Source organism: Sinocyclocheilus rhinocerous, unplaced genomic scaffold, assembly GCF_001515625.1.
Source record: "Sinocyclocheilus rhinocerous isolate Xijiao unplaced genomic scaffold, SAMN03320098_v1.1 scaffold2466, whole genome shotgun sequence".
Classification (NCBI taxonomy): Eukaryota; Metazoa; Chordata; class Actinopteri; order Cypriniformes; family Cyprinidae; genus Sinocyclocheilus; species Sinocyclocheilus rhinocerous.
Window position 1 is genome coordinate 146973 of NW_015656265.1, and position 21235 is coordinate 168207.

The 21235-nt window shown below is 35.7% G+C and overlaps 1 protein-coding gene across 3 annotated transcripts in view; it reads right to left on the reverse strand.

Moving 5' to 3' along the window:
* LOC107719940 (semaphorin-3D-like) overlaps nucleotides 1–20017 on the reverse strand; it is a 76856-nt gene extending 56839 nt beyond the window's left edge. Inside the window, exons 1-3 of one of the 3 annotated variants that reach the window (XM_016527493.1) lie at nucleotides 19912–20017; nucleotides 14694–14729; nucleotides 13674–13781 (exon numbers count right to left, since the gene is read on the reverse strand). The gene's annotated coding sequence lies outside the window, so the exon portion shown is untranslated. Of the gene's footprint in view, nucleotides 1–9995; nucleotides 10095–13673; nucleotides 13782–14693; nucleotides 14730–19911 lie in introns of those variants that run through there. The other 2 variants (XM_016527491.1, XM_016527492.1) reach the window with 2 other exon arrangements.
* Between the last annotated feature and the right edge of the window lie 1218 nt (nucleotides 20018–21235).

Below are 21235 nucleotides of genomic sequence, written 5' to 3' on the forward strand. Positions count from 1 at the left end.
ACGTGTCGGCGATTCCCTCAGATCGCGTCTTTGATAATTCACACTGTGTGATTGTCACTCGCGTGAACGAGCACCGATTTTCCTCCGATTTCGGGCATTTGTCGGCGCTTTCGCAAAACCTGTCAGCGAGTGAAAAATCGGGCTAAAATCGTGCAGTGTGAACTCGGCATAAGTGTGTCTCCTGCCTTTTCGGTCCTGGATTTACCCTTGTGTGGATTTATTAAAGACTATTTGCATTTATCTTCATCTTCTTCGTGTATTTATCTCACCGTAGTTGTGACAATAGGTTTTTATTACATTTTATTAATTAATTAATAATTAAGATTATAGAATAATCTAAATGAATAATTATGAATTAATATTGAGTTTAATTGTTAATTATTTTGTTGCCATGTCTGAAAGAGCAGCAGCTAATGATTGGTTTAGTGAACTGGTTCAACTGAATCAATTAAATACTCTGATTTAAAAGGTCTTGAATTTGAAAGTTTAAGCAGCACTGAAATAAAATAAAATAATATAAAATTAAATAAAGCCACATTCTACCACATTTAAAGGGATAGTTCACCTAAAAATGAAAATCCTCTCATTAATTACTCACCCATGTCATTCAAAACCTGTAAGACCTTCGTTCATCTTCAGAACACAAATTAAGATGTTTTAATGAAATTTGAATGATTTTCATTTTTGGGTGGACTATCCCTTTAAGATATTTTTTTTATGAAATTTGAGAGAACCCTGCATAGACAGCAACGGAATGGAAAAACAAAAATAAAGGCTTTATTCACCAATTTCTTCTCTTCTGTGTCAAGACAGTAACGACTTCAAAGTTGTTATTTTTGTTTTCTCGTAGCTTCATAAAATTAAGGTTGAACCACTGATATCACATGGACTATTTTAATGATGTCCTTACTACCTTTCTGGGCCTTGAACGTGTCAGTTGTGTTGCTGTCTATGCAGAGTCAGAAAGTTCTTGGATTTCATGAAACATAGCTTAATTTGTGTTCTGACGATGAACGAAGGTCTTACAGTTTTGGAACAACATGAGGGTGAGTAATTAATGACAGAATTTTCATTTTTGGGTGAACTATCCCTTTAAGAACATTCCACAAATTCCCCCCAAAATCAATGGATAAAATCCCCCCAAAAAAGAGTCTGCAGATTCCGTCTGGGCATGATTATAAGGTACTCCAGTGAAATTAAGCAAAGTATTTCCAGAGAGACTCTTTTATACATTAGCGTGTTCCCAGGGCACTTGAGGGGACTTATATTTACAGCAGCTATAGACCAAAATTAGAGGTCCTATTCTTGTTGTTGTCTGCGAATGCTGTTCATTAGGAAAGTTAGAGGACTCTGTTTTGCCTCACATGACAGAACCTGAGAGCACATTAATTAAAGCCAATTACAGATAGCTTAGAAATCCCTCTGCTACGCCTTTGAGAGCAATTTGTAGGAGATGAAACAGCACGGGTCAACCGTCATAATAAAAGAGAGCATCTCAACAACATGTGCGCTTGACGGGAGTTAGCAAATGATTTATGCTAAGACACCTAATCCAAAACAGATAGTGAACTAGTGATACTAAATAACAAGGACAGCTTTTATCCTTTAGCTAGACCTCTTAGGTTTCATACCTATGAATTCGTCTTTCACATCGCACGGTTACAAAAGCGTCGAGGCATGTAGGGCGCTACAAAAAAAGAGGCTAAATCACATATGATAGCAACCCCCATGGCGATTTTTTTTTATATCTCAGCTGATGCGCAGTCCTCTATAATCTTCATTTGATTTATCTTTGGCTCTTTGGCCTTGAAGAATTCCAGTGCCGTTCGTTTGAAAGGATGAGAAAACAGAGCGAGAGCCGAATACCGGGAGGTAAGGATCCCCACCGAGCTCTCTGACATCCCGGGACCTCAAGGGTCGTCCAACCAGAGGGGGGTGCAAGTATCTCTGCTCCAGGTGGAGTGATATGTGATGGTGAGGAACGCAGGGTTCGGAGGTTTAGACAGGCATGTCGGGATACGGCTAATCAGATATATGTGTCCAAAACACCTCCGTCTCCGAGGTCTAGTAAAAATTTGTATTGTGATATTGGGGTGTGGAGGTTAAGTGTGGGATTTCTGCACCGCTAGTAGCACCAAAAAGAACTGTAATCTGAGCAGTGTGACATAACAACTTGAGCTCACTGGAAAAACATTTTGGCAAAAATCCAAAAACATTACCTATGTACAATTCATTGTAGTTTCCAGCTGTAATGACCACTAGTAGCAGTAAAACACCAACTTTTATTCCTTTTCACACAAATCAAGAGTAGATCATAAGATTGTCAATTAATGGCTCGTTTTTGTGCACTTCATTGCGCAATACTATGATAGGACCTTAAAGGGGTCATATGATGCTGCTAAAAAGAACATTATTTGGTGTATTTGGTGTAATGAAATGTGTTTATGCGGTTTAAAGTAAAAAAAACACATTATTTTCCACATACTGTACATTATTGTTTCTCCTCTATGCCCCGCCTTTTTGAAACGCGTCGATTTTTACAAAGCTCATCGGTCTGAAAAAGCGAGGTGTGCTCTGATTGGCCAGCTATCCAGTGCGTTGTGATTGGCCGAATACCTCATGCGTGAGACGGAAATGTTATGCCGAAGGACGAAGGAGCGGAAAGCACATGTGACGACCCCGGGCTTCGTCCACGGTGAAAGCCGATCCGGCGATCCACAGCACTAAGTTGATGTATTTCCTCAGCGACCAGCACGGATCAGCTCTAGGCATGACGAAGCGGATATCGTCCTCTTTTGGAAGACCAAACAAAGTAGTTTCGCTTTCACAACGAAGCACACAGCGTCTTCAGGACATGGCTGCAGCGTCAACAATACTACAGTGAGAATAAAAGTTACGCCTTCTTTCTTTGCGTGAACATTTGGGCGACGTTATGCAAATCTTCCCACATTGTGATGTAGATATGTGGGGGCGTGTTAGAACGAGCCGTTTTAGGTAGGTGTGGCTGACTCTTAACTTTTATAAAGAATATCTCTTTGGATTTGAGACTTTAGTGTTTGCAACTTTACAGATCTTCTTTATGCACCAAGAGCTTGGAAAAATTTTAATCGCATCATATGACCCCTTTAAAACACATTTAGCATAGTGCGTGATTTGTAAACTAATATATTTTGGTGCTTTCATCATATAACCAGCTCCATATTTATGGCATAGAATCAGTGTTGGGTAGTAACTGATTACATGTAATCTGGACTATGTTTTCAGATTCCAAAGATTTAGTACTCATAATTGGATTATATTACATTTTAAAATGCTCATAATCAGATTACAGTTACTTTTATATGACATGATTATTACATATAATTAATTAAATGCCATTAAATTATTCCAAATTGATTGATTCTCCCTAAATCTTCTTTTTTTTCTCTTTTAAGGTTTCCTTTCCAAAAATCCTACCTAGCTTAAAACAAGTTAGGTCAGCGTTGTCAAACTCAGTTCCTTGAGGGCCGGAGCCCTGCAGAGTTTAGATTCAACCCAAATTAAACACACCTGATCCAACCAATCAAGTCCTTCAGGCTTATTTGAAAACTACAAGGTTTCTGTGTTAGAGCAGGGTTGGAACAAAACTCTGCAGGGCTCCGGCCCTCCAGGAATTGAGTTTGACACCCCTGAGTTAGGTAAAAATAAATCTAAAAGTAGTCAGAGTACATTACGAGTAACCTAGATTACATTACCAACTACAATTTTCACTGTGTAATCCTTAATCAGTAATGGACTACAATGTGTAAGTATACTACCCAACATTGCATAGATAGATGTAGGACTAGATTAAATATAGTTGGTGCACCACAGCTACAAAAAATAGAAATGTATTGACATTTATTAACGTACCACTGAGTATTGATGTATTATTGAATTATTGATGTATTATATAGCACACAGGCTCTTCATCAGAACATGTTTTATGTTTTCTGATGTAGTAAACTTGCTCATTAGCTCACCCGGTACAGTATTGCACTTGCGACGAGGAGCACTAGAGCCTGAATCCACAAATCATGAGTTACGATAAAAGAATTGTAAAACTTGTGATTTTATCTCATGTTTGCTCTTGTTAACACTATTGGTTAGGTTTAGGGTCAGGTTTAGTGTAGCGTTACATTATTTTCAAGTGCGATAAAGCATTAGCCTTTTAGCGAAACTCGCTAGATATTACATTTCCAAACTGCTGCGATACAAACAACCTCAACAACATGATTGTAACAAAACACTGCCAGATTCAAGTTCATCTGTTTTGGATAAAACCGAACACACCTGTAGTGCCACTCACAAGATATATCTAACTTTGAAAGTGTCGCGAAATTTGCAAGAAGCGACTTAATAATTGCAGGCAAATTGACGGCAAAGGTGCGATTTTCTAATAAGCTTGGGTTGTGTTTGGTGGCGGGGGAGTGTTTAAATGTTTTTTTTTTTAATTCTGTTTAGTGCCACGAGTGGAGCAAAAAAAAAAAACACACACTTTCTTTCTTTTATCAAAACACAAAAGCCACAATTTTGAATAGTTCCAATTGTTTTTGTCCATATAACAAAGGTCAATGGGGTCCAAAATAAAATATGCAATAAAAGATCTTTTAAGGTAAGATTGCACTAGATTTTTACATTTTCCAAAGAAATGCCAGTTGCCCAAAAGTGACCACCATAATGCTACAAGTGAAATGTTGCTAAATGGTTGCTCAAGCATTCTGGGTGATTCTAGGTTGATTTACTTACTTTTTATAGGATTATATTGCCAGACTAGACTCGGTGCTGCTTATCATGGATGTCACAAGAGCTATCTTGAGTCTTTTTGTGTGTGACTACAACTATGAAACAGCACATGTAAACAAATGTTAGGTTTGTTCCCTATTCCGCAGAGCTCCACACACTCCATCCCAATCCTAAAGGAATAAACAGCTGCAGATTACAATGAAATCACTCAGAAACAATGAAAGACAAATATATACATGATTCATGACCGACACATTGTGAATCTCAGTTGGTAGTACAATGATAACCGTGCTTGTTTTGGGCTCTGTAAGCAGAAATAACATCAGAATTGAGCTTGGCTGAAGATTGAGTTTGGCTGAATGATGACGAAGTTACTATTATTTGTCGAAACAGCTGGTTGGGTGTTTAAACAGAGCTTCCCTTCGCCCTGGCCCACACAGAGCCACTTCCAGCCTCATTCTGACCTTCCTGGGGTTGGCGCCAGATAGCAGGTTCGAACAGATGCATTGTGGGAAGGAAGTACTAAGTTTGCCAGGGCATTGTTGTTGTTGGGCTGATAGAGAGAAGGGCCAATTAATTAAGATAATAGAGAGGCACCACAATGGGTTATTGAGTCATTCATGGAGGATGTTGATTGCGGCCTCGCCAACACACGCACATTCAGAGCAATTCTTCTACAGACACACGAATACAATGACGGCTGATCGGCATCTCTGGCTGACTTCCCAATATCCACCTGCCCAGGTTAACAAGTTCAATGACGTACAGTAAACAGCCTTAACACCTTTAAAAGACAGTTAAAACGTACTGTAAGTGAGTTTATTCATGTTTTTTTTTTCTTTTTTACTTTCTTATTTTACATATTTATTAGCATTTTCACTTTAATTTAGAAAAATATTTATTTATTCATTCTGAGCATTTTTTCAGAAGTCTTCTGATTAGACACTACAGCATTTTCATGGTGAGTTTTGCACTGGAAATCATTCTCATATTTGTTGTATTTTAAGCTTTTCGTCAGAAAATATCTTTACGATTTCCGTTTTCAGAAAGGCTTTCAGAAAGGCTTTTGGAGTGTGTTTACATATTAACACTAAAATTAAACTGCAACAAACTAACATGAGCAAAATCTTAATTAAAGCTGGCATCCGATTCTTCTTTTCCATATGGATGAGAGCAAATGAGCCTTTTTCTATGGGAAAGGGTTTCTTTTAGATGACCAAGTCATTTTTTTCCACAGAATTGGACACAGTGGTTGTACTTTAGTCTGTATTAAAGCCATAAGTGAATAATAGTGGCATTTGTGACTTGCTTGTTGGGTGGTCTATGTCCTCTATTATTTTCCTGACTTTTTTTTCTAATCTTACATTGCATACTAGCCTAAATACTAAATTTAGATGTAAAAGGACAAATAATGAATCGGTCTACCCTTTATTCAATGTTATTCTCTCTCTCTCTCTCTCTCAATGTAAGAGTGCTTTATTGGCATGACAAAAATTATACATTTGTATAGCCAAAGCAATTGCAGCTGGACTGCTTACAAATAGTGCACGTATGTATTAACAGAAAGAAAAAGAATAATAATAATAATTGTAATAATAATATATAAAAAGTATTAAGCATGTCTCTCTCTGTCTCTCTCTCTCTCTCTCTCTCTATATATATATATATATATATATACATATTCTTTTTACTAGTAGTGTAATTCCAAAGAGTTAAATAAAGTGACATTTTATGTGATTTCTTGTCTCTTCGGTAAACTCTATAATTATTAGAATCAATAAACTGCATACTAAAAACATCTACTTTGTCCGTTTATTATAAAGAACTATCATCAACATGGCAGTAAAACAGCTGCATGTCTGGATGAAAGATATCGAATTGATACATAAGAACCAGAAGAGTCTAGATAAGAGAATAATAGACATTATCCAGACGCAGATGCTCTGATAATCTGAAACAGATCTGAAAATATAAATCAGTCCTGTGCGAGATTGGGACGTTCCCAAGAAACTGTAGATATGCATAGCAAGTACAAAGGACATTGATATATCAGATTTTCCAGAGCCAAAAAGTGAGATGATTCATCAGTTCACAAGGGCTAAAAATGTGAACAACTTCTCCCTAAACTCCATAAAATGTCATCTGATATCCTTGACACAAACTTTAGCCGGTCAGATGGATATCACACCAAACCAAAATCCTCAGACACTTTGATTCCTTTACATTTTTTTGCCGAGTGAAACCACAGAGTAATCAAAAACACACAGAACTCCTCTGGGCACAAGATCAGAAAAACCAACCCCAAAACCTCAATCATCAATGCATAACTTCCTATGGAAATTAAATATATAAATAAATAGAACATTAAAAGAAAATGTAAGGTTGAACAGAAGCTACACATCTCTTTGATTTAGTAATAATAATAATAATAATAATAATATATTTGATTACAATTACAAAAATCACACTCAATTTGTGAAAAATATTTGTTGTTAAATTGAAAATAATGTAAAAAAAAAAAAAATTACATAAATGCAATCTTTATTTTAATAAAATAAGTTCTCAATCTGTAGAAACAAAAGAAAAACATGTATCATTAAATTATAAAATTATTATTAATAAAATAGTTTAATAATGGCGCTCAATTTATAAAAAAAATGTGTTAGCTGAAATAAAAATAATTTTAAAAATGTGAATATATATTTTAATATAAATAGTAAAAAGAGATACTTCAATAAAATAAATAATTGCACTCAATTTGTAAAAGCTAAAAAATATTGTTAGCTGAAATAAAAATATTTATTTCAAAAAAATAATAATAAACATTTTATAAGATAAATAATTGCACTCAATTGCACTCAAAACAACTAGCTAATAAAATCATATAGACAGTTAAAATCTAAAAATAATTAAGAAAATATTTGAATAAAATAATTGCATACAATTTGTAAACAAATAGTGTTAAATAGGAAAAACAATCTATGAATAATTTAAATATTGACGGTATTTGTTTTTGTCTGTATTTTTTTTTTCTTATTATTTTTATTTTAATAAAACAAATATTTGCATCCAGTCTGTAAAAACTATATATAGTTAATTTATTTTAAAAAATCATTTAAAAACTTCATTAAAATAATTGAATGAAATAAATAGGTTGCAAAAACAAATGTTAGCTATACATTTTTAATGGACATGTATGGAGCAAGTGGGTTACTTGGAGCAGATAGTGAAAGGCCCCTTTGGAGCCCCTCTCTGATCAGGGCACCTGGAATCATCCTAACCTTCGCCTAAGTTACGACTAATGAAGAATGAGCGGTTGAATCTACACTTTTGACTGGTAAATCAAAGCACATCTCAAGGCAAAGTAACTTCTTTTAAGTAACTTTATTTAATACTGTAGAACTTCAAGTGTCCTGCACTGAACAATCATACTGTATGTCTGCTCACATGAAACAGAGCTGTTGTTACCAGCAGAACAAAGCTCAGTCCAGATAAAACAACAATAGCCGCGGGGCTGCAGTGCTGGCCAGCACAGATAAGGCCCTCGCAGACGCCGCCTGGCTTTTCTCATGTGGCTTCTACGTGAGAACTCCTCCCAAAACCAGATCGCAGTCAATCTGTCAGCTTCTCCTCTCGCTTTCAAGTGCTCCGAGTGGGTGTGAAACCCAAACCGTCCCTGACAAGAACTTACAGCCATATCACAACACATCCTGATAATGCAATCCATCAGTCTTCAAATCAAAGCCAATCTGAGAAAGCGTCCGTCAACTTCACAAAACTTGCATATGTTTTATACATTTGCTTCCTATCTTGGTCTTATAAGAAGTCATGATTTCTGGAATACTTGATTCTGATTGGTCACCAAATGTATTGGTCAAATATTATGCTGCTGTTTTTTTTTTTTTTGTCCTTTCTCATATAATAAATGTAATTGATTTTAATTCAAATCAATTAGATACTTTTACTAAAATAATTGTTAAATTAAAAACTATTTCTAAAAGCAATTATATTTTAAAACATGTATTTTGATACAATTTGTACTCAGTTTGTAAAAACAAAAATATATTGTTACATCTGAAAAACATTATTAACACGATTGTTTAATATAATGCATTGCACTTAATAAAAAACATAAATATCTAAAAATATAAAAACAACATCTAAAAAAATATATATATATATATATTTTTTTTTTTATTTTTTATAAAATAAATAATTGTAATATAAGAAGTCATGGCATATCTCAAACATATCATTTATTTATTTGAAATATAAAGATTTCAAACACACTAAAATATGTGTATCTAAAATTCTACTCATGTCAATATATATTTTGGATCAAATTAACCACAATGATTTGAAATAATTTTAGAATATTTCTATATATGGGAGTACATTTACAGCATGTGAAGGACGGAAACAAACAAATCAGAGTGACACAGTATGCACACCAGCAAACAGGAAAAGGAAAGAATCAGGAGGACAATGAACATCACTGACATCCAAACATTTAAATAAATGCAATGTACGTCCTGTCCTGTCCTGTCCACAACAGTGAGGTTGTGTAAGGCTATACTGTAGAATACTACATAAAAAAAAAACATACTCAGACTAAATTATCTTAAAGTATTAAATGATTAAACCTCATGCTCTGTTTTGGGTCTTGGAGACCCACATGCCTAACACTTAAATACAACAAGTAACAGGTTGATACTTCGAGTTTTTTCTCAACTTTATGACATTAAAACTGACTTTAAACAAATGTCAAATGTTAAAATAAAGTTTCAAAAGTCTTCTGTTAATAGTTTTTACATGTTCAGTTTAACAGTTAAGCTACTTCAATTTGGGGTCTCAGAAACATCCAGGTAAAGAATAAATGCAATGCATTTTCCTATAAAACAAACTTTTAAAACGATTACACCTGTAAAAATCAACATTAGGCTATTTCTCATATAATGTAGCCTAAACAAACATAAAACAAACAAACACTTTTCCCTTAAAGTGTAGGGAAAATGTTGCCTATTAACATGTAGCCTACTGTAGTGAAACATGGTATTTTTTGAAGAACTCCTACATATCATATACATATTATGGCTTATGAATACGGTATCTGTTATAAGCTTGGCTATATCAAAATACCATGGTATTGTCATCTTACATCACTGTACTGTAACGTTACCATGGTTATTTAAAGTTGACAGAATAACCACAAACAACAATTGAACACCTACCGAGTGTTATTTCCGCGTCGTTTTCCTCGTTGCTGCTGGTTTTATCCCAGTTTCTGTCGTAATGTCAGTGAGGTGAGTCGTGTGAAGATGCGCAGCGAGTCGCGTGTTTTCCGCGCCTCCTTCACTATAAACAAACTCTCAGAGAGCCACTCCTCCACTCCTCAAATCCCGCTTCACTCCTGTCATATCCGTGCAGTGTTATACTGATGACCCACTCTGTGACTGATGCTTAGGCAGGTGTGCTGTTTAGCCGCCGGCAACAGGTCAGTGCAACATCCGAGGAATCGCGGAGAGTCTCCGTTTGATGGAATACTGTCCGAAAGTTAAGCGACATACTGCCATTATTTTACTACAGGGTCTAGTTGTCGCATGTGCAGTGTATTTACAGGATTTCTGAGATCCCAGTTTCTGTCGTAATGTCAGTGAGGTGAGTCGTGTGAAGATGCGCAGCGAGTCGCGTGTGTTTTCCGCGCCTCCTTCACTATAAACAAACTCTCAGAGAGCCACTCCTCCACTCCTCAAATCCCGCTTCACTCCTGTCATATCCGTGCAGTGTTATACTGATGACCCACTCTGTGACTGATGCTTAGGCAGGTGTGCTGTTTAGCCGCCGGCAACAGGTCAGTGCAACATCCGAGGAATCGCGGAGAGTCTCCGTTTGATGGAATACTGTCCGAAAGTTAAGCGACATACTGCCATTATTTTACTACAGGGTCTAGTTGTCGCATGTGCAGTGTATTTACAGGATTTCTGAGGTTTTATGAAGGTATAAATGTAAGACTTTTTTAGACCAAGTGAGCAAAATGTAAGGAATAAATTGAATAAACACGTCAGTTGGATCTCAACCCTTACGAAAATTAACCATGGTTTTACTAGACATATATATATATATAAAAAAATGTAAAAAAATTTTGAAAAAAAAACACATGGTTACTACCCAGATAGCACACGTATACGTCTGCAAGATGTCTGTTACATATCTCTTGATCTGGAAAGCATCTGCTGTCTACAAACGTCTGACAGACGTCTTGCAGATGTCAGTTTTACATACATTCTAAATCATAAACATCTTAAAGACGTCTTTTTGACATCTTAAAGGAAACGTCCTTTAGACGTATTGCAGATGAGCAAACACTCTAAAAATACGTCTTCCAGATGTACATGCAGAAGTCAAATAGATGTCTCTGTGATGTACGTGTGCTTTCATGGTATAGGCTTCCCTGATAGCACAGGTACAGGGGCGGATTTAGTGATTTGGGGGCCCCAGGCAAAATACAGGAATGGGGCCCTATACAATTTCACATATTTACAACCTTGAGGTTCCTTTCACTGTTGCTCGCTGCTGCACGACCGTGTCCCATAGTTGTGTCTAATCTTTTAGATTTTTCATGTACATGTTATAAATAAAGGATTTCTTTAATGTTGTAAATCCCTTGTTCACATTTAAACAGGTTATAATAGTATTAGAGTAGGTTGGACACTAGGTGGTGCGTTGGGGTAATTTTCACTATGCAATTGTCTACACAACGCAAGGCTGTCTAATTCTAAACTTTAAAATATACATATATTTTTTATTTATTTTAATTGCACATTTAAATTAAACTGAAGGAAATTATAAATTTACATGCTTAAGGATTATTTCAACCAAACATGAAGGGTGCCTTTGTGGGAAAAAAAAAAAAAATAGGCCCAGTGTGCCTGTGTGGAAAGTGACTGTGCATGGTCCTTCTTGGGTCTTTCACAAAACGAGTGAGGCCATTTAAAAAAAAATTAAATACGCCCTATATAATATGCACTGTTGCTTAGTATTAAAATTATAGCTTCAGATGCATGATATTTGTAGGGCCCTGTGAAATCCGTTTTATTTTTCCCAAATTAGCCTAGTGTTTGATCTCTATGTAGAGAGAACACAATAGATGTACTATTAGCAACACTTAAGAGTTTTTAAATCTCCACTATGTTTTAATTAATTTTACAAAAAGGCCTCAATATCTCTGCTTCCAACCACTAGAATATGGAAATAACATTTATATTCTGATCACACTGCAAAAAGAAGTGATGTTCAGCCTCAGTATTTTTTGGATAAATACATTTAATTTTCTGAGAAATAGATCAAAATGAAGTTTATGGTTAAAACAAGAAAAAAATATCTGTTAGGCTCAGAAAACTCAAGAAATTCTTTCTTGTTTTAAGTATAAACTCAATTAATTTTGATCAGTTTCTCAGAAAACAAGACTACATATCTTTAATTTGTATCTCAAATCTTGTTTTATAGATATTTACTATATATTTATATTGGAAAACAAGAAAATAACACTACAGAAGATATTAATTATTTGCAGTGCATGCAACATTTAATGACTTTATGAATTTAAGACTTCCTGCTCTTATTTAAGACCTTTTTTTTGTGGAAGGGGAGAATTAAGACAAAATCTTATTTTAAGTGAGCACAATAAATCAAACTGGCGTGCATTTTTCATAATAATTTTTTTCATGCCATGATTGGGCAAGCTGTCACATTTTGTCACTTTTTTCTCAATTTATTCATTGGACTTTTAAAATTTTTTTGTAAAATGTTATATTTTTTATTGTTGCAATTTTAGGAGTGTTGCAGCTTTATTAACTTTAGATTTCAAAAGGGTCCTTCTCGAATCAGGGTCGGTAAACAGCAGGTTCCCGCTGTGACAACTTACCCCATACAGAGTGAGTTAGGATTAACGTGTAAAAAGGAACTGTATATTTTTCCTGGAAAATATTTTTTCAGTTGCCAAAACATTAAGGTATAAACTGAGAAATATAAAGACATTCACATAAGTCCTTTCAAATTATCAAAATACAATCATCAAAATATATAGAAATTTATCAAGAAAATCTGTAAATGTGTTGCAAATGAACTGCACTTTTATGGCAAAAATGAAAATTTTTGCCATAAAATGAAAATAAACTGTACTCAAATAAATTTTCATACTTAATACTAATATATGTATATTTAATAAACAGAATGAAGTAATGCTAATAAAACAGTTGTTCAAAACATGCTGTTATATGCTTACATGAGAGAATGAGGAGAAAGGAGCTTTGTTTTCATAGACATTTACAGTTAATCAATATATTACATGATAAATATACACTGTACTGTATTTACATCTTATGGAAATGATGAATTATTGCAAGATTGGTTAAGACACTAAACAAATTCAGTTATTACAAAATGCTGCAAGAAGAAGGGTATTTGGTGGTGTGAACTTTGTTTTCTTGCCCAAAAACAAAGTAATCGAAGTCTTTCCCACTGTAAGCGTAATATACATGAGTGAGAGGAACCAGCTCGATTGTTTGACGCTGTAAGAGAATAAGAAAATGTAACAGAGAATACTAGCTACAGAATATGTCATTTGTATAATCTGATTAATTTGCAAGCATAAATTGCTAACATTTGAACCTATAAAAGTGGAAAAAAATAAGTTTTAAACATTCTCAATCAAACAGGCCTATATGCACACTTGTTTTCAACATTTTAAGTTGATCAAGGCGGTGCTTCCACCTGGTGGTCAAATGTGGAACTGCATTGTCAATCCTCTCTATTCACATTTGGAAAGTCATTAATTTTTTTATTTTACCCATAATTCTGCTGTGCATTTGACAGCACAGACTCCGGTTTCTGGCTCAGTTTCTGCTCACCTGCTGCAGGATGCGGCTCACAGCAGAATATTTTAGCAGGTGATTCTGAATCGCTCTTTTTGAGGCATTGCAGATTTCCCGGTCAGGAAAGCCCACTATCGGATAAACCTGCGAATAAACGATGTGCTTCAATGTATAGGCTATAAACATGTGTGTGTTGTACATAAACATGCACACACACACACACACACAGATATATTATATTATATATGTATGAAGAGTTAATTTGCAAAAACCGATAAACGCCACTTTAAAAAAAAAAAAAAAGAGCTGATTGCCGTGCATTATTCTCCACATATAGCGCGATCTGAACCCTAAACACGTTTTGTCAAAAAAGCCGGTTTTGTCCACTTTCAAGGCACCGCAAGTTCACGTTTTACTGCAGAAGCCGACAAGCGCCCTTGTTGTTCCCTTTCAGGAACTCGAGCTGCGTCGAAATGCTTTGGGAACGCCTTCAGCGTGACCACGCTCTGAATCACATGTGAAATCAGTCCAATGGAAGGGCGAGACGTCACAGGCGGGTGACGTAGAGACCAGGAAGCTATAAAAGCATGTGCGGTGAAACCGGCGTCAGCTTTTTGTCATTCAGCAAGCGCTCTGTGTGTGTTTCAGTCGCTATTTGTTGGGAGTTTTATTTAGTGTTTGTCCACTTAAGACCATTATGTCTAGCTTCAGTCAAAAAGAAGCATTTGGGCGAGAGCAGAAAGCGTTCAGGCTGTGTGTTCCTTCCTGCCCGCGCTATATTTCGGGTGGGGACACACAGTTTGTGTGTTGTCTGCTTGGGAGCGAAGCACGCAGAGTCAGCTCTCGAGGGAGCTGACTGCCCGCATTGCGAGCGTTTGTTACTGCCTTGCTTCGCTCTCGGGAAGCTCTCTTTGAGGAGGGAACCTTCACTAGCGTTTCTCGCAGTGCCAGCCCCGCTTTCGCCGAGGCAGAGCGGCGGCTGTGCTCGTGGGTTTTGCATATGGATCCGGTGGAGGGAATGTAGACGGGCGAGTCCCTATCTTCTTCCTCACCTACCAGATCCACCGCCCGCTCTCGGGGTTCGGAAAGTGTCTGCAGCGAGAGAGAGAGAGAGAGATTATGACATTTCTTATTTATTCAAGAGCAACATGTTCCTGTATCAACATCCTTTGTTGGTCCTGAAACAACATTCCTATCAAACAGTCACTGCCTTAAACCAGTGACCGATTTTCCCCCCTAGTAGTCCCATGATCATCATCCTTGTTTTTCTGGAACATCATCAGGGATCCTGGAATATTTATCAACCTGTTAGATTTTAGCACCTTAAACAAGAAAAAAACTCCTACTAAATGACTATGACCCTCTGTTGACAACTTGACATTCACAATACTGTTTTTTTTTTTTCCATTCCTGACCAGAGTTTCCATTTGCACCCATTCACTGCAGAGGATTCATTGCTGAGCAATTAATATAAAGCTACATTTCTTCAAATCTGTTCCAGTGAAGAAACAAAGTAATCCGAGGGTGGGTAAATTTTCAGCAAATTTTCATTTTGGGGTGAACGACTCCTTTAAGACAAGTTGCATTGCTAGGCAACAGAATACAAATATATTTCTTAGAAATCAAGAGTTGGCAGCTGTTCGTTGTCATTAGGGTTCTTTCCCTCAGCAGTGCTTGTCTGAATGCATCAGTGAGTTATATATACTTCACACAAACATCTTGTTACATTAGTGAACAATGCCGCTAACAAGTGGATATAAATATCAGCTGGACTGGGTTTCCTTCAACAGAGATCGTGCTTCAGATTTAGCATGAAGAATGGGCAAAATCAGGCCTGTATGCCAGAGAAACAATGTCCTCAAAATATACAGCAGCGGTGAATGATGGGAGGAGCAGGTCATCTCTGATACAATTCAAACACCAATTTAGCAATGCGCATTCATCAGAATTTTATAGCTATGAAAAAAAAAAAAAAAGAGATTGTCCTTTGTGGCGACCATGGTGTTGTTTGTTTATTGCCTACATTTAGCTTTTTACTTCTGGTGATTGTATTTAAGCTTCAAAATGCATTAAAGGTGTGTTCATTTGTGAAGATTAACATGCAAGAATCATAAACGTTTGTTGGTCACAGAGGTTATTTTCTGGAATAATCCAAAAGCCAATGGAAACAACGCATTGGGTTTTTGTTTGGGGAACTAGAGTGACGCGAACTTCAGGTCAGCCTACAAAAACCCGTCATTACCGCTGCACTCAATGGCTCTGTCCCAATTGGCAGACTTGCGAAAGGGAAAACACCCTGAGAACTAGTCTTTCTAACATAGTCTGCTGCCTAATAATAGCGTTGCACAAATAAAATGCACTGATAACAGAAATAAAACAATTGCTTCGGTCTAGATTAATTCAGTTGGCCGCTGTGCCTTTAAGAAGCTGGTAGGTGATTAATTGTGCTCCTACTGACAGACATGCGCTGCTGCTTTGTGAAGCAGAGATCTATTTCGCAAACAGGATATGTTCAATTTTAACATTTGCAGTTAACCGTTTCAGATAGTACATTTTTCCTCTGAATGCATTTTCGCTCTTGCGATACGTGAAAGTGTTATAAGTGAAGTTCAAGTAGATAACAGACAGTATTATGCACAAGTTACACAACAAACAGGTCTTACCTAAGATTGTTTTAATGTTATTGCTGAAAAGTACTGTTTAAAAAGCTTTATTCTTAACTTTATGGCTTTAAATTTAGGACAAAGTTTGAGCCAAAAATTCTGTCATCGTTTCCTCACCGTCATGTTGTTCCAAACCTGTATGAGCTTCACAAAAGATGATATTTTGAAGAATGTTGGAAACAGAATGATTGATAGCTATTAGCTTCCATAGTATTTCTTGCTTTATTTTTTTTTCCATACTATGGAAGTCAATGGCTACCGTCAACTGTTCAGTTGCCGACATTCTTCAAAATATATTTTTTTGTGATCAACAGAAGATAGAAACTCATACAGGTTTGGAACAAGGGGAGGGTGAGTAAATGATGACAGAATTTTTCATTTTTGGGTGAAATGTCCCTTTAACGGTTTTGAATGCAGACCTGTAGTGCACTTAAAATCTTAAAAGTATATTTACAAAAAACACTTGCGGTTTGAATAAAAGGGCACTTAAAGAGAAACATTCATGTTTAACGCTTAAACAGCGTTAATCAAAGTTTTACTTTAAGAAGTACATTTTAAATCATTCTTTTAATATTCATTTGTCGTGTTTTAAAGCACATGCAAAGTACTTGATTATATATTAACTGTAGTGTGTTTTTAACATTACATTTAAAGTCTAAATGGCAACTTCATTACAAATGTGTAATTACAAATATTTTTAAATACATGACATTCAAGTTAATAGAAATTATAATAAAGTATATTTTTAATGATAAATGCTTGTCAGTACATTCAGCATCACACTTTAACCATATCTCAAAGACAGTATAATTATTAAATTTTATATGAAAATGTAGTTAATTTGGTCAAAAAAACAACCTCAGGTTGTACTTATTGCATTTAATATAAATTTAAACTATAATACATGTTCAATTGATTGTAAATAGCGTGCAATTGCATGTACAAAAACATTACATTCAGTTCACACTTAAGTATATTCATTAAAGTATATTATTTCAATAATAAATACCAGTGTTGGGAAAGTTACTTTTAAAAGTAATGCATTACAATATTGTGTTACTCCCTAAAAAAATTAACTAACTGCGTTACTTGGTTACTTTTTTTAATGGAAAGTAATGCGTTAAGTTACTTGTGCGTTACTTTTTCACATCTGGGATATGCTTTCTTGCTTGCTTTTAATATGAAAATCCATTTTTGGCTAATGTAAAAGCCCTTTCACACCAAAAGTGAAAAGAATAAGCCTCAGGCTGAAGGAAATGGTGTGGTTATTAGTATGGTTGAATTGGATCGTCGAAGGCCAGCAGCAAAAACATTGGTTTATAAAAAAGGATTAAATACATAAAGGATATGCGTTATTTAACAGTTTTAATTAGGCCCCTATTACAGGTTTGCATCGTATTCGGAGTTTGCATTTCACCATTTTTATTCATTTTGATTAAATAATGAAACGGTTTTTGTACAAGTGAGTTGAGTAAATGCAAGATGATATTTAGTCTAGAACTACAGAAACACCGCATGTTCACACAGCGCACGATTTCTCAACGTGGGGACAGGAGAGCTGTCAGTCAATAAATGGGAACACAAAAATATAATTTCTTGTAAATTAAATAGTAATGCGTTACTTTACTAGTTACTTAAAAAAGTAATCTGATTACGTAACTTGTGTTACTTACTGTATAATGCATTACCCCCAACACTGATAAATATTAAAAATACGCTATTGGACATTTTTCACGAGGGTTATACAAGTCAGTCTTCAAAATGTGAAATGACTATGATGAGATATTAATGAATGTTAACATTTTTCCCATTTGAGTGCATATAGTTCCCTCTTAAAGGGGTCATATGATGCTGCTAAAAAGAACATTATTTTGTGTATTTGGTGTAATGAAATGTGTTTATGCGGTTTAAGGTAAAAAAAAAACACATTTTCCACATACTGTACATTATTGTTTCTCTAGAGTGAGTAGAAGCCGGGGGATAAAGTGAGGAACAGCCGGAGGGCTAGAGTGAGCAGAGGTGGCAGATTTGACGAAGGAGCGTCCGGAGGGCTTGCGACAACCACATGTGACGACCCCAGGCTGGACTCCGTTTCGTCCACGGTGAAAGCCGATCCGGCGATCCACAGCGCAAAGTTCCAGCACGGATCAGCTCCAGGCATGACCAAGCAGATATAGTCCTCTTTTGGAAGGCCAAACAAAGTAGTTTCCCTTTCACAACATGGCGGCGGCAGCGGCAACAATACTACAGCGAGAATAAAAGTTACGCCTTCTTTCTTTGCGTGAACATTTGGGCGGCGTTATGCAAATCTTCCCACATAGTGAGGTAGATATGTGGGGGCGTGTTAGAACGAGCCGTTTTAGGTAGGTGTGGCTGACTCTTAACTTTTATAAAGAATATCTCTTTGGATTTGAGACTTTAGTCTTTGCAACTTTACAGATCTTCTTTATGCACCAAGAGCTTGTAACACTCTAAAGAGAAAGGGAAACTTGAAATCGCATCATATGACCCCTTTAAATTAAGCTTAGCTCTCAAACCATACTTTTTAAACACTTTTAGCTAATTATTTACAAGTAGAAAATGACATTTTATTGAATCACATTATCTGGAAAATAAATAGATTTTTGTAGATTTTTTTTAATAATGTTAAAATTTAATAACTAATTAGGATTCTGCACTATTTGTTCACTATAGTCACAAAAGAGCAAAGCGGCATTCACCATGTGAACTCATTCGTGCAAAAGGTAAGCTTTCCTTCCTTCCATTGAAGTCCATGAGATACATAGGCTAGTCTACGAGATAACTTGGAACATCACGTTTTGCACATAAAGCACAGAAACTGAAATTCTTACTCAGTTAAACTTTCACTCATGTAATGCTTGTCGAATTAAATTGCATAGAAGTTAGCAAGATTGCGTATATTTAATATTAAGCTACAGCACTGAAAAGGTTTGCGACAGTTTCTGGCCCCCCCCAAAAAAAAATTCAAAACAGACGTCCAAGAGACGTCCACGTGGTTGAAGACGCAACTGACAGCCGTCCAAGATATAACGTGATCCTCAACAAAACTGTTATTTATTGTTATTTTATATAAAGTGTTTTACAAAGTGAATTTGATGAAAATGAGTCTAGCACTGCGTTTAGAAGCTTTGGAAAAAGCTTTGTTCAAACAGAATGTACGTTTTTGTTGCAAAACCGCTTATTTGACGTTGTGCAAAAGGGATGATCTTTGCAGTAATGCAGTTTCTTGCAGTGTAAGAACAGAAGTGAAGTAAACTTTAACGCAAAAGAAAGCATTTAAACTAAAATCTACAAACGTGTTATTATTAGGCTACTTAAAAAAAAAAAATACCATAATCACTTGAAGTGTCTCCGGATATATTGAGTGTTATGTTGTATAATGACTAAATGCATTTTTTTAATTACTTTTAAAACATACTTTTTGTAGGACAAACTAATACGTTTTTGCTATACATGCTACAGATACGAACCAATTCGTTTCTTGCAAGCCATTCAGAATAGACAATGAACGTAGTTTATCTTCAAGTAAAACTTTAAGGAAATAAAACAACAATAGACCAATATGCACGTATTTCAAGTCATTTACCCACCTGTATCTTCGTCTTTGTCATCCATAACGCACAAAAAGCTGGTGAGGTCTATTTCACAATGATCTTGGTTCCAACAGCGCTTCCCGTTTATGTTTACTGAGAGCTTTTCCTCAGTTTTGAACTCTAAAAACTGGACAGTAATGAAGAAACGCCCACAACAATGTTCCGGCAGCCTGGTTTAATGAAGCGCGCCTGATACAACTCACAAATTACAGAATCCTTAAAGGCACAGTTCACTCTAAAATAAAGTTCTGTTACATCTACTCGCGTTCGTGTCATTGCAAACCAGCTATAACTCCCGAGGGACACACAATGCAATGACGGACCGCGTCAGTCTTAATTTGCTCATAGAGAAAAAAGAAAGAAAAACATCCAATGAAAGTGGATGGAGACTCATGCTGCCATTTTGACTAACATCTCAATTTGTGTTTTGCGAAAGAAAGAAACTCGTACAGCTCTGCAACGATAAGAGAGTGAGTAGAATCTTAGAAAAATAGAGCTATCTAGGTAATTTATTCGTTTAGGACAGTACAGGATTAGCCACAGTGGAACAATGCATATACAAATTATTGTATAACATAAAACTAAGCAAAAAATGTGTGTAATATATTGCAATTTTTTTTTTTGTAACATGATGTCATAATTGTCTCTGTGTAACAACTAATAATTGTTCTTCTTGATGAGCAGACATGGTGAAATTTGAATAAAAAAAGAAAGAAAAAAAAGAAAAGAAACAATATACTATAACATATTTTTTTTTTACCCAAAATCAATGGGAAAAAAATAAGATTCTATTTTTTTTTTTGCTTCCACCACAAAAAAAAAAAAAAAAGAGTCAACTGTGACTTTTTATCTAACAATTTTTACTTTTTTCTCACAATCGTGAGTTTATATCTCACAATTTCGACACTTCTCATCAGAATTACAAGTTTATTTCTCGCAATTGCAAGTTTACATGGGAAAACTGAGAAAAATTCTATCTCACAATTCAGCTTTTTTCAGAATTGCAAGAAAAAAAGATAAAACTGTGAGACATGAGCTATTACGGAGCCCTCCACATGGCATGCAGGAAAAAAATAGTAGGCTAAATAGTGCGCACGATTTACTAATTCGTTCCCTCAATTTGCAAAATCGTGCACACGATTTATAAATCGAGAGAACGAATTAGTAAATTGTTAGCAAATCGAGGGAACGAAATAGTAATCGTGTGCACGTTTTAGTACATCGATGGAACGAATTAGTAAATCGTGCGCACGATTTATTGATTTTTTCTTGCATGTCATGTGTGGGGCTCCGTAAGCTATAAAAATATAAACTGCGAGAA